General features: G+C 44.7%; 1 protein-coding gene across 5 annotated transcripts in view; it reads right to left on the bottom strand.

The window, feature by feature from the left end:
* PRLR (prolactin receptor) overlaps positions 1-18,077 on the bottom strand; it is a 111,535-nt gene that overhangs the window by 74,553 nt on the left and 18,905 nt on the right. For 2 of the 5 annotated variants that reach the window (XM_081212767.1, XM_081212768.1), the window contains exon 1: positions 3,073-3,276. The exons of 1 other annotated variant lie outside the window; for it this stretch is intronic. The gene's annotated coding sequence lies outside the window, so the exon portion shown is untranslated. Of the gene's footprint in view, positions 1-3,072; positions 3,278-15,798; positions 15,817-18,077 lie in introns of those variants that run through there. 2 more of the 5 variants (XM_081212771.1, XM_081212772.1) reach the window with 2 other exon arrangements.

Below are 18,077 nucleotides of genomic sequence, written 5' to 3'. Positions count from 1 at the left end.
GAGAGTGCACTGATGTGACGCATATATTTTTGAACACCTCTTTGATAGGAGCAAATAGACACAGGTTTGGGGACAGTTGCGAAGCCGTGGTGGTCAGGGCAAGGGAGAAAGCGATTTGCAGGGGAAAAGCAGCCAGTGGGAAGAAGGGTGCTCAACCTTTCCCCCACCCGCCACGTTCCCCTGCAACCCCTTCCCCCAGCTGCTGTCCTTGCAACATGTCAAAACACTGCAATTGGGGGAAGGTACAATTCGAAGCATTGCATTGACGTCCTCTAAGGTCGCCCCCAGGCAGACAGCATTTCACAGGAGGCATTCAAGGAAGCACGTGCTGGAAATTTATGGTAGGTTCGCACAATTAACGTGGAATAAAGTGCTTTGTCGCCCTAGCAGAACAAATCCACTTTTGAAAAAGATAGACATGGATTCTTTGTGTTTAAGAAAGTGTTGAGGAAGAACACAGGAAAGTGTAGGATGAATGGATGGTTAACGAGAAAATGTATAACCATCAGACAAGCAAATCAGGATGTCTGACCATCCCTGCAGAACCTCAACACAATCAAATCAGAACAAATGCTCAGTAAAGTCTAGACACAGTCTAACCTCTGCATGAGGTTTGAGCTAGCAAATCAGGATGCATGCACAGTAAACAGGTTGTGTTAAGGAGTCCTAATGCGGCTATAGGCAAACTCGGCCCTCCAGATGTTTTGGGACTACAATTCCCATGATCCCTAGCTAGCAGGACCAGTGGTCAGGGATGATGGGAATTGTAGTCCCAAAAACATCTGGAGGGCCGAGTTTGCCTATGCCTGCCTTAAAGTAATCTTCCCTTTCCTACAGATGAGATTTAAAACAGATTCGTGCCAATTGATCTAGAATGCCTGCACCACTAAGTTAGATACATATTGACTGGATCACACACCCAATATTCCTTGTCTTTTCCACCCCACAGTAACACTCACACCTGGAACAGTACAAGAGAGGCTCAGATGCATTTTTAAATCTCTTGTGGAAATGCTCAGTCCGTGTCATTATTACCTTCCTACATTGCAACTAATATGCCATAAAAAATTCTCCTTAGTGTGACGAAAGTTCAATTTAACCATTCTAAATCAAACTTATTTAACATACTATCATCATATCACCTCTTTTTAAAAACAAGAAGACTCCATAATGCAAGTAATTTGAAAGTAAGCAAAACTCCCATCTTGGATTTGATTTGATTTAATTTAATTTAATTTAATTGTTATCTGGCATTTCAGCTGCAATGTTTCAAAGGAGATCTAATCAAATCTGAAGTTTTCCAGGCCCCAGGGAAACTGTTTTAATGCAGAAATATGGAAAAGAAACCTCAAACACATAACCAATCATCTGAAACAATATTAGTAAAGGCGGGACTCTGAAGCTAAGTAAGAAGAACCATTATCTCCCTTTTTTCAAAGCTTACATACAAATCACTGAAGTCTGGGTATTCCTAGCGTGCGTGCAAACACCCACATCCATCCACAAACCTTATGGAGCACATCCATCATTTAGAGCAGGGGCAGCCAATGGTGCTGCCCTCCAAATGTTGCTGGACTTCAGGGCAATCATCCCTGAGCATTGGGCTGGTGGGAGCTGTAATGTGGTACCTGCCAGATGTTTGCTGAACTACCTTTCGTTGTAATAATATGCTCAGAAAATGCTCTGGGAGAAAATTGCATTATAATAGCAGTATTTCTTTCTTGAACTTATACCCTGCACCTTCCCCTCAAAGGAGCCCAGGGTGACAAGCATACTAAAACAATACAATTGAAACAGTTTTCCGAAAAGCAACCGCCTACTCTGAACTAATAATCTGAGGGTTCCCAGGATTTTCAGCCATCAGGTGCCCAAGTAAACCGGAATGTTTTTAAATTTCCTAAAAATTCAACAGTGGAGACACTGAGTGCATTTTCAACTGATACTGTCCTTCCAAGTGATACAGAGGAATGGTCTGCATGTCTATCAGTATCTCCCCGTATATCTTCATGAATGATATTAGACATGCACACAAGCGTCCAACTCTTTTTCTCCTTCACACCTCTGTGTGGGGAAAAACCATGGGTGCAGCAATCTTAAGACTGAAAGAGCTGCAAGCTATAAATGATTTGCCTACAGCGGCCCTCAAAACTTAAGCAGAATTGGAAGTATTCCCAGCAGAGGCCATCTTCTCAAGATGATTGAGGGGGCGCAATGCAACTTTGTGATGTCACACAAGGAGCCAGGGGGCGGAGCCAAACACCCTCTGAGCATTGAGGGGGCCCAGCCCCCGCAAAAAAATTGCGGGGAAGTGACTTGGCCCCTAGGACCTGGCACACTTGATCCATAGAGAGGGTGTTCCAGAGTAGCTTGAATGCCCAGGAAAAACTGAAAGGTTTGTGCCTGTCCCCCAAATATCTCCAGAGGTAGCTTCCTTGGACCATGGCCAGAAAGGTCCACTTTCTAGTCACTACTCAGAAGGTGGGGAGACATGGAGGAAGGTCTCTGATGACGACTGCAATGTTCGGGCAGACTGGGGAGGTGAAAAGCAGCTGTTAGTTCCACATGTACCTTTGGAGGAGCTGTGCGTTTTTCACCTCCAACTTATTTTCATCGGTTGTTAAGTCTGAGGTCATGAAGGCAGTTTCAGCAAGTTCAAGTGACACCCGTATGGGGTGCAGAAGGTAGTGGCGTCACGAGATGCCTACAGGCACAATGTGTGTTTTTTTAAAAAAATAACAACCCAGAAATGCCTCCTAAACGATTGAAGGAAGTCAATGCAGCCTCACAAATTATTATGCGAACCGTTCAAGCAACAAGTCCTTGCTTTCTGCTGTTTTAGCAGAGCTCACCAAACTAGCAAACAATTAGATCCTTAACCAGCTGCTGACAATCACACACACTCCGTGCTGTTTCATAACACTTTGATACTCGTTTTATGAAGGTACAAAGAGCCTCCCTTGCTCTGTCAGTAAAATTACAGACCATGTTATATTGTACGTACATTTAAAAGGCAATCTCTCTATTTAAAGGAACAGACTAGCTGTAAGACTAGGTTAAAACCACAGTACTCACACTCGAGTAACAAAGTCTGGTTCGATCCATGCCAGCTCGGGAAAGTCTTCCTGGACGGGGAAAATTAAAACCCAGTGTTGGTAAGATAGTTTTCAGTTGATTCAGTAAATCCAGAGAGAAAGCAAGACCCGGGAGAAGCGAAAGGAGCACGACCACAGACAGAACGAGAAAATCTTTACAGTTTGGAGCTTAGAGCCTTAGATATTCAGCCAATCATCTCAGTGGGAAATGGAGGAGGAGCCAGGATTGCAACATTAATGTTCCTTGCTGCAGGCAAAACAATGATTTTCTTCACTATGCTAAATGTCCTGAGACTGACAGCTTTACAAGGTTACAGAGGACAGATTACTGTACATGGATGTAGCAATGGAGACATATTTTAAGCCTCAGATTTACATTTTTAAGGTGCCTGTGTTTATGTCCGAGCGCATAAGAGAAACTTGTGTGTATGCTTTTAAATTCACCGTCGATGTACTTTCCCTACAAAGGGCTTGTAGACGTCCCTATGCACGGCAGGAAAAATCATACACATGAGAAATAGCAAAGCCTTTCAAATCTGAAAGGGGCCGATAGTGATTTGTGTGCCATTCTGCACTGATGTGAAAGGAACAGGACTAGAATTTATCTGAAGAGGCTTGGCAGAGACTCTGTCAGTGAGGGGGGAAAACAGCCACAGCTGTCAACACCGGGCAGAATTTTTGCCAGGATAATCAGGTAAGTTTTGTTCACCCAGGTAGCAGAATTGTGTATCCTAGTAGCCATTTTCAGATATGGATGTCATGGAACCTATAGAGAAGTGTGAAAAGAAGGGAGCAGGATCAGAGGAAGTTAACGCTCCAATCCCTGTTCATTAGCAAGTCTGAAATAATATTATGTGTACATACAAGTGTATACATGGAAGATTATCTCCTTGCAACCAAGAATTATGAAAAAGGAGCTAAATCCACAGCTATATAATACCTTTATTAGTAGGACCAACCTAATTGTAACAAATCAGTGAGTGAGCTTTTTGGTTCTCCAGAACTGTCTATCAGAAACTACTGGCCCAGGTTCAAGGTTCTTGTGTTAATTCACAAAACCCTAAATAATTTGGGCCTAAGGATCAGCTGATCTCTCATACTCCACCTCTATCACCGAGATCCTTTGCTGGGTGCCTCGGACTGGTTGGATGCAAAGGAATCATGGGAGGAACCAGCTGGGGAACCACCAAGGGGGAAAGGCCCAGAGCCCAGGGACTGGTGGTGGGACAAAGATGAGTGGTCACAGGGAGAAGAGGAAGAAGACTGGGAGGTGATAGAGGAAGCTGAAGGAGTAACAGGGCTTAGTGAGAAGGGAGAGCCTGTGGTAGGGAGAAGTTCAGAACCAGAGGCAGAAGCTGAAGCAAGAGGTTGGCAGGACAGAGGCCAAGAGGCAGAGATGAGTCAGGCTGGTGAAATGTCATGGATGTCTTCCCCTCCTGCTGTGACAAGTTCCCTTCCTGCCTTGTCTCCCAGAACCAGAAGAGGCATGAAAAGGGCAGAGGAGATGTTCGCCATGCGCAGGTGCAGTCTCAGATTGCTTGGGAAAACCACGGAGAGGAGGGGGCTTAGGCAGCTGTGGAGAGGTGGGGACCTTCAATCTTAGCACTTGCTTCATGGGGGCAAGCACAGTGATGTATCGCTGTGCTCATTAGGACTTACCCACCCACCCCGGTGCAGATCCTGTTTTTGCTAATAAAGAGTTAAATTCAACTTGCTCAGTGTGATTTATTTCTGTCTCATTCCTGCCAATGGTATGTCTGCAATGAATGAGTTGAGTTTTTCTTCATTAGGCCTGACACTACTGTGCAGAACATGTTTTTGCTAATAAAGTGTTAACTCCAACATGCACAGTGTGATTTATTGCAGGCTTGCTCCTAAAAATGGGGCACTTCTAGTGGCTCCCCATGCCTCTGAGTTTCGGTTGACTTCCATTAGGGGCCAAGTCTTTAGCGTGGCAGGCCCTGCCCCACAGAACTCCTTGCCAGCAAAGCTTCGGCAGGAACCTCTTCAGATATCTTTCAGCTGACCAGTATTTACAGATGCTCTATTGATGTTTTGATTATGTTTTATAAATATTGGTTTTATGATGTCTTGTATGTTGCAAGCTGCCTTGGTATACTTTATGAAAGTGCAGATTATAAATATTTAAATAAAGATATTATCAGGTTAGGTGGTACACAAAGCAAAGGGAGGGGGATGAGGGAAAAAGAAAACAGTACAAAAATTAGGCTGGATGCTACAGTCCTAAGATTTGCATTAAGACTCCATTCCAAGATGGTTGCAGAAGGAATTGGTGCTGCATATATTGGCTAACACTTAGGAACCTGGGATAAAGAAGCAGTGATTGATCCTCATCTTTGATAACATAAAGCCTGGTTGTTACTCAGATCTTTCTCACGCCTTCGCTAACCTGTGTGCTTTGTTTAAGGTGTGAAACACATCTGGGTGACAATCAGGCTTTATGTTTTCAAAAATGAGATCATTTTTGAATGAAATGAGACAAAAATGGCTCTCGGGTGCTCCTTTTCCCTGTCGTTCTGAAGTCTCCAGGGCTCCCACACCAACTCTTTCTGCCAGCTACCAGCATCAGAACCTGTGACAGCTGTTGCTTTCCCATCATGGTAGAGTCCCATCAGTACCAAAGACTCTCCCTTCTGGGCATGGAGGCTGGTGGGGCCCTAACCTATGTCCCATCCTTATTTCCCTCCCAAAACGTCAACACTAAGGGACAGAACTGTACCCTAAGTAACCACAAGTGTATTGGCTCACATTTGCCCAGTGCTACCCCTACGCTCTTCCTTCCTATGAACTTTAGTTTTAATTGATCAATTCATTACATTTTTCTAAAAAATCCAACCCTTCCTTGAGAACATATTTATACTGGATCTTTTAATTAAAAGCAAAACCACAAGATGGCTTCCATTTAACTAGCAATCTATAACACGTGATTAACTTAAGGACATAATAGATACTACTCAAGATACCTCCTTGATCTCTGTGCTTGATGCTGCAATCAGAAATTAGCAATGACAGGCACTGATTTGTAGAGATTGCGTATTAATGGTTTTATAACGATGGAAATAAATAAATAAATGGTACAGAAAATACAATCAAATCATTGTGAAATACAATGCAACAATCATTAAAACAGAACCACAGAAAAGATTTGATTGCCCCTGGGAGCTTGTGAGCAGGACTTGTAAACAGGGGCTTTTGTGAGGGCATTTAGTGGAGGTGTTCAAGGGGGAGGCCCGGAGTGCTGTCATGGTGTATGTAGGACCAAGAGAGATGGACAGCGAGGGAGCTGCTGCAGAGACTTGCAACACCTGCAACTCCTGCTTGAGAACGTTGCAAAACTACACCGGATAAGCTGACCGTGTGTTATTGGGTCAAAAGTTTAGGTAAAGGTAAAGGTACCCCTGCCTGTACGGGCCAGTCGTGTCCGACTCTGGGGTTGCGCGCCCATCTCGCTTAAGAGGCCGGGGGCCAGCACTGTGCGAAGACACTTCCGGGTCATGTGGCCAGCGTGACAGCTGCATCTGGCGAGCCAGCGCAGCACACGGAAACGCCGTTTACCTTCCCGCTAGTAAGCGGTCCCTATTTATCTACTTGCACCTGGGGGTGCTTTCGAACTGCTAGGTTGGCAGGCGCTGGGACCAATTTTTGTTGTTCTTAATATTAGCACCTAATAAAAGTGCTCATGATGGGGGTAAAAATAGTTCTTTTCCAAGAGAGAAATGACAAGGGAGGAAATGAAAAACACTGAAACAGTCAAAGGACACGTCTACACCATCCATTTAAAGCCTCCCCCCCCCAATCCTGGGAACTGTAGTTTGTTAAGGGTGCTGAGAGTTCCTAGGAGTCTCCTTATTCATCTCACAAAGCTACAATTCCCTGAATTCTCTGGGAAGAGGAACAGATCATCAAGCTATTCTTGGTCCATGCTGAAAAAATGACAGCAACCCCACAACCCACAACTGGGCAATACCTTTATTAGGTTCAATTAAAAATGTGGCAAGCTTTTGAGATCTCCAAAACTGTCCACCAGGCATTCGCCTTGATTTGCTTGCACAAAGCTTACACAGGGGTTAGATTTTATATTGTTATAAGTTAGTGGGGTGTGAGGCACCCTAAATTCCTGGGTCCAATAAAAGTTAGAATTAATCAAGGTTAGAGGAGTTAAACCGTGTCAAGCACTGAACCCCTGGATCCAGTACTTGTGTTAAAAATACAAGCCAAGCCAGTCTGGGGATCTCTCACTGAGTGTGGGTCATTAGGTTAATGACTTGGCAATAATAATAATAATAATAATAATATATTTATACCCTGCCCATCTGGCTGAGTTTCCCCAGCCACTCTGGGTGACTCCCAATCAAGTGTTTAAAACAATACAGCATTAAATATTAAAAACTTCCCTAAACAAGGCTGCCTTCAGATGTCTTTTAAAGATAGGATAGCTGCTTATTTCCTTCACATCCTAAGGCTTTGTTCCCTCAACAGAGGCAGGGAGGTGGGCAATTAACAAAGCAGTTGCTCTGTGCAGAGGGGTGTGAGTCACTCCTACCTCTGGAACAGTGTTTCTCAACCTTGGGTCCCCAGATATTGGACTACAACTCCCACCATCCCTGAGCTCTGACCTTGCTAGCTAGGGATGATGGGAGCTGTAGGCCAAAAACATCTGGGGACCCAAGGTTGAGAAAGGCTGCTCTAGATAGTTAGTTTGGGGGGGGATTTTTTAGGATGGCAGTTGGCAGAGATGTGCTAGCAAAACTGACAGTCTGTAAAAGGAGACAGACAGCATGGTTGATTTGTTTTGGATCCAAGGCTGCTGCGTCTATGAGAGAAGCAAGAGACCCTCTTGGAGTGTCCTGCTGGGAACCTCTCCATCGCAGGTTCGGGTTGTATATATGTGTAAATAAAACGTATATCATAAAGACACTACAGTGTAGTGGAAGAAGCAAAGATCAAAGCAATGGTTCTTCAACATCAACTTCGTTGGACCGGTCATGTTGTGTGGATGCCTGATTATCATCTTCCAAAGCAACTTCTCTATTCCCAACTTAAAAATGGTAAGCATAATGCTGGTGGTCAACAAAAGAGGTTCAAAGACTCTTTCAAGGCAAATCTTTAAAAATGTAGTATAAACACTGACAACTGGGGAACACCGGCCTGCGAGCACTTCAATTGGAGAACAGCCTTTATCAAAGGTGTCATGGGTTTTGAAGACACTCGAACTCAGGACGCAAGGGAGAAACCTGCTAAGAGGAAGGACCGCTTGGCAAATCCACACCATGACCAACTCCCTCCTGGAAACCTATGTCCCCACTGTGGAAGGACGTGTGGATCCAGAATTGGCCTCCACAGTCACTTACTGATTCACTTTTAAAACTGTGCTTAAGGAAGACAATCTTTTTTTTAAAAAAAACAATTTTTATTAACAGGCCAATCACATCACATTATCCAAATCACATTAGTTCCAAATTATACAGCCAAATTTTAAATTTTGTTGGGGGTACCCATACATCAAGCTCCGCACAAGTCCAAAACTCTGAACGAGTCCAAACATCACTTATATTACTGCTTTAATTAGACAGTTCTATCCAGTTCAATCCAGATAGTCCTTTATTACTTTCTTTCTCTTCTTGTTGTTATCGTATATTCCTTTCTTTGCGATCTCTGATAATTCTCACAAGCAGATTAGCAGGCATCCTCTGTGTGGGTTTTGTACTCTTCAAAGATCATATCGCTCAGGGACAGCCTCTGTTCAACACTTCCATTAAAAAAAAAATATTAATCTTCGGTCTGTCCTTTACTTTTCTCAGGCTTGCCAAATAAATCAAAAGAGTCAGGAGGCTCTGTCAGGTCAAGCTTGCGTTCCAACATTCCTTCTCTTTTGAACGATCCTGATTCTCCTCCCCCTGTCCTTCTTTCTCCGGCAAGCCTGTCTTGGCGAGACGCCATTTTTTAACTGCGTCATAAAAATTTTCCTCTTTCTCACCGTTCACCAATCCTCTCTCCTGTTATAATCCATCCCACACAGTTCTTAAATTCCTGCTTGTGATTAATAAAAACGCAACGATCTTATTTCTATCTGGGGTGAAGGGTTATTAATATCACATCGTGCAAAAAAAAGAAAAAAGTTTTTTCCTCCACCCCCCCCTTCATTCCAAACATACAGTCTCCTAGTGGTGATTCATCAGAAGATTTACTTGTCCATCCGTCTCTTCCGGTCACAGAGATCCATAAATCAGCAGTCTTATCTCTCGAACATTACTTGATGTATGTGCTTCAGCTTCAATCCAATCATATGTTTCCATAATTCCGAGCTGAAGCTAACCAGCACGCGCTAATTGGAATCGGCGTCAGGAAGATCTGACTTCACCGAGGGCTCATGCCAAGTGTTCAGCACCCCCATCTCTCGGATCAGGGGGTGCACTGTGAACACCGCTGGCAAGGCAGCGCCCCCATCTCCTGGGGGGGTAGGAAGACTGCATACTTCCCATAGCAGCCCCTTAATTACCTCGTATGGGTCAGAGCAGGGGTCTGCAACCTTTAAGACAAAAAGAGCCACTTGGACCCGTTTCTGAAAAAACAACAACAAATGGGAGCCGCAAAAACATTGCAACATTTAAAACAAATATAACACTGCATATATTGTTTCTGGCCTTAATGCTATATATACAGGATCGTGCAGTCAGCTGTCAATCTCAAGAAAAAAGGACAAATTAATAGCTAATTAAAATATTTAATTTACAACCAGGTAACCAGGTTAATGGGACTTTTGCTCCTGAACCTCAGTGCTCAGTGTCTGCACATCAGGGCTGTAAGACGTCACCTTCATTTTCACACAGGCTTGCAAGCTGTCATCTGTGAGGCGTGATCGGTGTTTGTTTTTAATATAGTTCATGTTGGAGAAGACCTGCTCACATACATATGTGGAAGAGACCACAAGGGCCATCGAGTCCAACCCCCTGCCAAGCAGGAAACACCATCAGAGCACTCCTGAGATATGGTTGTCAAGCCTCTGCTTAAAGACCTCCAAAGAAGGAGACTCCACCACACTCCTTGGCCAAACTTTCACCAAACTTTCCCCTGCTTAAGTTTAAAAAGGGGCTTCGCTTAAAAAGGGGCTTCAGGCAACTAACTCCACTTGGAATTCCACGCGACCGCGACTTGCTATGCCCAATAATCAATGTCACAAAATGCCAAAGAAAATTAACCAGGGCCCCAGTGAACCATAAATCATAATCAGTGCCTGATGTAAATAATAATTAATAATGAGGGCCCAATGTCATCCTCGTCATTATAAAAATAATCCCTCTCTTCGCGCCGCCCAGCCTCCCAAGAAAAAAAACCCACTTCAAACGGTCACAAAGCACAAATTCCACGCGACCGCAACTTGCTATGCCCAATAACCAATGCCCCAAAATGCCATAGAAAATTAATCAGGGCCCCAGTGTACCATAAATCATAATCAGTGCCTGATGTAAATAATATATAATAATGAGGCATTCGTCATTATAAAAATACCTTTTTTGACACTTTTTATTATTTCTTTGTTTGACCCCTCAGAATTACTCCTCCTCATAGAAATAAATATTAAATTAACAAGTTACCTTTTTTTGAGTGTGTGTTCTTCACTCCCCTTCAAAACAGTGACCAGTTTTGAACAGTGGCTTCAGGCAACTAACTCCTCCGCCTCCTCCCCTCGCGCCTCCCCTCGCGCCCTCCCCTCGCCCCCGCCCCTCGCCTCCTTCCCTCGCGCCCTTCCCTCGCGCCCTCCCCTCGCCCCCGCCCCTCGCCTCCTTCCCTCGTGCCCTCCCCTCGCGCCCTCCCCTCGCCCCCGCCCCTCGCCTCCTTCCCTCGCCTCCTTCCCTCGCGCCCTCCCCTCGCCCCCGCCCCTCGCCTCCTTCCCTTGCGCCCTCCCCTCGCCCCCGCCCCGCGCCTCCGCCCCGGAGCCGCAGCAAAGGCTTTAAAGAGCCGCATGCGGCTCTGGAGCCGCAGGTTGCCGACCCCCGGGTCAGAGAGATGTTATTGTCGGCCATCTTCCACCGCGCCACCTGGTGGCCCCCTATGGAAGACAATCTTGCTCAGCTACAAGTGATTGCCAAAGAAGAAGAAAATGTGTAAATAAATCATATCATAAAGACACCACAGTCTCTGCTGTCCCTCGTGCCTAAAAGGAAACACAAATCCTGGGTAAGTGCCTGTAACCCCTGGAATCTCACACTGCTGTGAAGATCGGGGTGACATGTAGCAATATTCTGCTTTTATTGAACAGTTTCATTTGTGGAGAGAGTGTACCACAATAGACATTCATACTGCACTCATCTCGATTTGCTTACAGAGTATTCATCTTTTCATTAATCATTCATTTATTCCACACTTTTCAAGGATTTTCCCCATCACTTTCCAGGAGTTGACTGGATTCTGGAAAGCAACCTAGAGGACTTGGTGGAATCTGGACACAAAACCCAGTCCCATTGTACTTTTTCCTGGTGGAAAGAGCGGCAGTTCTGCCCATCCTTCTGACTGAAAAGCAGAAGGGAGATACACTTTCCCGTCTGCAGAATGTTTTCATCCCGGACACAGACTTGAAATAAGCCAGAGTTATACTTGATCCCGTTCCACTGCTCTTTGTACATGTTTGCACTGTGTTAGAGAATCCTCTAGCAAACAGCCGTCTGATGTGATGAAGAAGAAAACAAGTTGTATAATCACTTTGGCATCCCTATTGGGCTTTTTATTACCTAACCAAGGACATCTTTTCATTTATTACAGATATAGTAGGGGAAAAATATATATATCCATAAAGACTGGATCCATCCACTGCTGGCCATTTCCCCAGCAATAAAGAAGCGTTCTCTCCACCAGATCTGAAAGCGTTTCATAAAACAATACTTTCCCAAAACAATACTTTCCCAAAACAAAGCTAGGGAGGAGGTTTACTAAATATTGCAGTGTTGCTGTCTTTGGGACAAAAGAATGGATAAGAGCACTTGATGTAGCCATCCTAGTTAATGCCTCGATTAGAGACTGTGAGGGAGACCACTTAAAACCCACGATGGAACTTGGAGAAGGAACATAATTCATTGGGAGAGCAAGAGCTAGGAGAGGCTTTCGTCTGAAGGTTTGTGCCCATTTGTGGGGAAACGCAGCCAGCCACACTGGAAAGCAGCAGCTGTTTAAGACAGTTCATACGTTCCATAGTACCTGTGGCTGCATGTCCATTACAGCATAAAAGGTAAAGGGACCCCTGACCATTAGGTCCAGTCGTGGCCAACTCTGGGGTTCTGGCGCTCATCTCGCTTTATTGGCTGAGGGAGCCGGCATACAGCTCCCAGGTCATGTGGCCAGCATGACTAAGCCTCTTCTGGCGAACCAGAGCAGCACATGGAAACACCGTTTACCTTCCCCGCTGGAGCGGTACCTATTTATCTACTTGTACTTTGACGTGCTTTCAAACTGCTAGGTTGGCAGGAGCTGGGACAGAGCAACGGGAGCTCACCCAGTCGTGGGGATTTGAACCACCGACCTTCTGATCGGCAAGTCCTAGGCTCTGTGGTTTAACCCACAGCGCCACCCGTGTCCCTCCATTACAACATAATATGTTGTATTCATTCATTGTATTTACACCCCCTTTCCCCCTAAGAATCTCAGCGTGGGGTGCATGGTTCCCCACCTCCTCATCTTATCCTCATAACAACCTTGTGATGTAGGTTAGGCCTAGAGAATGGCTCAGGTTCACCCACTAACCTTCATACTTTATATAAGTAAACAAACAGAAGGATTTTCTTTAAAAACAAACTAACAGTTGCTTAAATAAAAATTCTTGCGATTACTTGTGTGCCCGACCTTTTTCAGCTGGCTTGGAATTTAGGCTGAATTGTCGGGTGGCAGATGTTAGGATATTTCCGTTCCACCTTAAAAGGGAGCAGGCTTTGAGAGTCACAGAGTCTGCGTATTTCCTGTTCACAGGATGTTTATGTTTTCTATTGCTTTCGTTTTCTCTCTGTGTCTGGAGACACTGGCACAGGCAATCATGTCTTTCTTTGTTCTGACCAACGCTGAATAAAACTTGTAAAACTTGTAAATAATGCTCTCCTGAGTGCGACTTTTGCTGTGCATTATTTGCTGATAGAGTGTGCATGATCTCTGGAATGTGGCAAGATATTTTCTAGAAACTCATGTCGCTAATGGCTGATACTGTGCGCCTACGGGAGATCAATGGATCGTCCGGCAGACGATGTGGGGGCCATGATGGACTTTGTCTCCCTGGCAGTATCCCAACAGCAGATGTGTGTGTTAAATACTTATTTTAGCAGATGCTGAGTAAGCAGCTAATCTCGTTACCGTTGTAACCATCTGTCCTCAGAACATGGCACGATGTTACCATTCATGAGAATAACTCTTCTGACCCCCCCTTTTTTTAGTTTCTGCTTCGCAAGATTTGGGGTCAAGACAGGATACTAAACTCCACATGCTTTTCAAATAAGTTTTCCTCAGTCTGTCCATCCTAGGTGCCAATTCCCTGGGGCCCTGGGTGCCCAAGCACCCACAAAATTCCCCATGAAGGGGCTGGGCACCCACAAATTTTGGCACCAGGACCAAGTTGGCATTCCTGCTGCCCATCACCACAATGACAGCTTTTACAGCTGATTTAAAGCCGATCCATTCTGGAAGTGGGAACCAGATCTAAGTTCTGACCAGGTTCACAAAAATAGTTAATAAAATTATTATTACTTTACTGAGTTTTCTTCAGTGGTGATGAAGAAAGCATAGGAGCCAACTCCTAGGGGCTGAGGTCTCTTTGCCCCCCCAATAAAATATTTGAGGGGTCTGGACCCCACTGAAGTTGATGGGCATTGTTATTTAGATGGTGTACACGCACCCCATCTTGTGATCGATTATGTGGGGCAGGGCTTACCTAGCCCCTCATATTTTATTCAGGTTGGCACCCCTGGAAGAAAGGAATGGGCAAGACATTCCCGTTTCCCAAACAAATACATAAACTTAAAACACAGCTATCAAAATGCACGCTCCTTCAAATGCTGCCATGCAGTTCTTTGATCCAAAAAGTGCATACAAAAATGCAGATATTAGGCAAAAATGCACTCACATTGATGAAGAAATAAAGTTTAATTTAAGTTTGAAAAAGTTAGGAATTTAAATTGACACCTTCTACGGATACATGAATCTAAGCTCTGCGATTCAGAGAATTCCTTTAGCTGCTGACATAATATTTGCAAATTAATAGCACTGGGAAAGACCCTGATGCTGGGAAAGATGGAGGGCACAAGGAGAAGGGGAACAACAGAGGATGAGATGGTTGGGTGGTGTTCTTGAAGCTACCAGCATGAGTTTGATCAAACTGCGGGAGGCAGTGGAGGACAGAAGTGCCTGGCGTGCTCTGGTCTATGGGGTCACGAAGAGTCGGACACGACTAAACGACTAAACAACAACAACAGCACTGTAAAACCTGAAATGTCAGACCAAGTCTGGCGCCTTGCAAGAGCTCAGCTCCCCCTGCAATAATGATTGTTAAGCTACTGGATAGGAAAAACATTGCAGACTTTGCAGGACCTTGCCGCTTCTGCTAGCAAACTCAACAGGAGAGATGGGAGAATGTGGAATAAATTAATGAAATTTATGCCTTGCTCTTCCTCCCTAAGTAGCCCAGGGCAGCAAACACATAAGTGATACAACAATGCAATTAAAAATAAAATAAGATAACGCATATTTATAATATCTAATGTGTCTGAAACAGTGGTTCCCAAAGAGAGGTTGTGGGATTATCGGGGGGCGGTGGAGGTATAAATGACATCAGTTTTGTTGATTTAAATAAACCAAATAGTTTTAATTGGATTTTGAATAAATGTGCAATTAATTGTTAACGTTTGACAGTGGCACAAAGAAGTTTGGGAACCACTGGTCTAAACAACTGCATACTCTCAAAAGTAGCAGTTTCAAGATTGCTGAGAAGAGTATTTTCCAGCCATCAAATGCCTATTTAAACGGCAATGTTTTAAATTCCTCCGTAACATTAATGAGGGGGACAAATGCAAGTCACCAGGAAGGGCACACCACAAAAGAGAGCCACCACCAAGGTGGTCCTGTAATGGGTCAACAACAACCACACCCAAGAGAATACAAACACATAAAAACTTGCTTCCCCTAGCACAGAAATAACATTTTCTTCCCAACATAGAAGTAACCTCTCCCAGCATGGAGATTAATGTGCAAAGCAGCCCAGAGTCCCTGGAGATGAGTCTGTCCCAGAAAGACAAAACCTTATTGCTTACCTTCCCTATTCCAATAGATCAAGTACATCTAAAAGCAACAGCAGGCACTGACTTAAAACGATTGCAATAAGCACATTTTCCAGATGCAGACACCTGGATTATAAAAACAGTAGTAACCTTGAATTATCTTCCATGGAAAAAAGGGATATGCCAAAAATGTGGTGTCCAATTCCTTATACTGTTATCTATGCCCAATAGACTGAAAAGGCATTGATAATTATGGATTATTCATATCACACCCAAAATATATATTTAAGCCACTTTAATAGTCATGGCTTCCCTCCAAGAATCCTGGAAAATCTAGGTTAAGGGTGCCAAGTGACTTTCAGAGACTGACAGAGCTACAATTCTCAGAGTAGTTTAATAGTCAGTCACTCTCCCAGTGCCCCAAACCCCTGGCCTACCTGGTGGCAAGTTTAAAAACCAGGAGTCAATCTACACAAGCAAAGTCCAAGGTCCAAAGGTCAGGAAACACAGTCCAGAGTCAATCCATGTAGGCCAAGTCTGAAGTCCAGCTGCCAGGATACTGTCCAGAGTCAAACCCAAAGCAAACTCCTGCAGAGGTCCAGGAGCACCCAAGCCAAGGTCTGTCAACATGGGCAGTTGAGCAGACACAGCAATTCAGCTCTGCTTCCCTTTTGTAGTTTGCATGCTGATTGCAGCATCTGAGCTTGATGAGGCATGTGACTCTCACCTGTTCCAAGTCTACTCCAGCTGAGGAATCACACACCTTCTCCCAGAGCTAGCAAGCCCCAGCTGGCCAGCTAGGGAGCTGGGCTATGGGCCTTTGCCTGCCTCAGCCTTCTAGTGCGCCCCTCCTGCTACTCCCTACACCTCAGAGCCCACCGTGTTCATGGGGACAGGGGCCCCTCTTCTTCCTCCCTGTCGTCCTGACAGTTCATGACACCCAGGGAACTCTGAAAATTGTAACTCCGTGAGGTGAATTCTTAGTTGAAGAACAAACATGGTACCCATTTTCCAGCACTTGCTCATGCCTGTTAGTCCTCATACAACTTCTCTGTCTCTTATCACTGAAAAGTGTGCCTTCACCTTCTCTATGAAGTATATTTATAAACTTCATTTAATCTATGTAGATACCAGGGCAGGGTACAATGCATAATATAGACAAATGCTACATCAGAACAAAATAAAGGTAAAGGCACCCCTGACCATTAGGTCCAGTCGTGGCCGACTGTGGGGTTGCGGCGCTCATCTCGCTTTATTGGCCGAGGGAGCCGGCATACAGCTTCCGGGTCATGTGGCCAGCATGACTAAGCCACTTCTGGCGAACCAGAGCAGCGCACGGAAACGCCGTTTACCTTCCCGCCAGAGCGGTACCTATTTATCTACTTTCACTTTTGATGCGCTTTCGAACCGCTAGGTGGGCAGGAGCAGGGACCGAACAATGGGAGCTCACCCCGTCATGGGGATTCGAACCGCCAACCTTCTTATCGTCAAGTCCTAGGCTCAGTGGTTTAACCCACAGTGCCACCCGCGTCCCTCAGAACAAAATAGAGGCAGCTAAAAACAAAATGGTATCCCGAAATGGAGACGATGCCCCTTCTGAATATCTTAAGGCAGCGCTGGGGAATCTTTGGCCCTCTGGATGAATTCCCATCAACCCCAGCCAGCATGGCCAATGGTTAGGGATGATGAAAGTTGTAGTCCAGCATCATCTGGAAAGCCAAAGATTTCCCCAGCCCAGTCATAAGGAATGGGCACGCTGATACAGGCATTCCTTCAGAAATTTAGATCCCAAACCGGTTGGTGCTTTAAAAACAAATACCCTGAATAGGGTTTGGAAGTGAATAGGCCCCATAGAATACTACCTGCTCAAGTTGTGACAGTTGTGGACTGCATAAACTCATAGGTATTACCCCAGGAAACATAACAAAAGATCCTTGACCAATCCGGATGACATGGGCAATTTCTTCCCAGTTCCCAATTAAGTGACTGGCTCAGTTGGCAGAGCATGAGACTCTTCATCTGAAGGCAATGGGTTTGAGGCCCACATTGCACAAAAGATTCCAGCATTGCAGGGGGCTGGACTAGATGACCCTCAGGGTCCTTTCCAACTCTACAATAATATGATTGTATGACTAGAGGGAAAGTGGGGGGGGTGCATGTGCTTACCCCACCTTACTTTGCAGTAAGAGAAAGAGACTGAAAACTTCATATGTGCCAGACAGACTTGCCTTCAAGTATCTCTAATTTCTACTGAAGGATCATTAAGCCATTTAAATTAGGGTTGTTTTTTTAAAAAAGCTTTCACTGCCAGTCTCCCATAATTAAACCCACACAGAAAGAACAGCAGACATTTTGAGACGGTAAATATTCCATTCTACAAGACAACGCAAGCTTTTCTGCTCTTCAAGGTCTGGAAAATATTCTTGGTGTTTACAGTGTAAAAGTGTTCTTCTGGAAAATTGTAGTGCAAAGAAAGTAATCATCATGCTCAGGATGTAATTTCTTTTTTCTTTCAGGGCTGCACAAATTGGCAGGTGGGAGACAGTGGTATATCCTACAGTGAAAGTGTTTTCGCTCTTCATACTGTAGTATCAGATGGATGCTGAAGAACACCAATGACTCATGTCCAGGAGACAGAAACAGGTATCAAACAATTGCACCAACACAACCTATGGATTCCTTGAGCAAGGCAGTGCCTTTTGTTGTCACACCCCAA

Source organism: Podarcis bocagei (assembly GCF_964188305.1).
Source record: "Podarcis bocagei genome assembly, chromosome: 11".
In the NCBI taxonomy this organism is placed as follows: Eukaryota; Metazoa; Chordata; class Lepidosauria; order Squamata; family Lacertidae; genus Podarcis; species Podarcis bocagei.
Note: the sequence above shows the minus strand (reverse complement) of the source record. Positions and strands in the feature narration are given on the sequence as shown.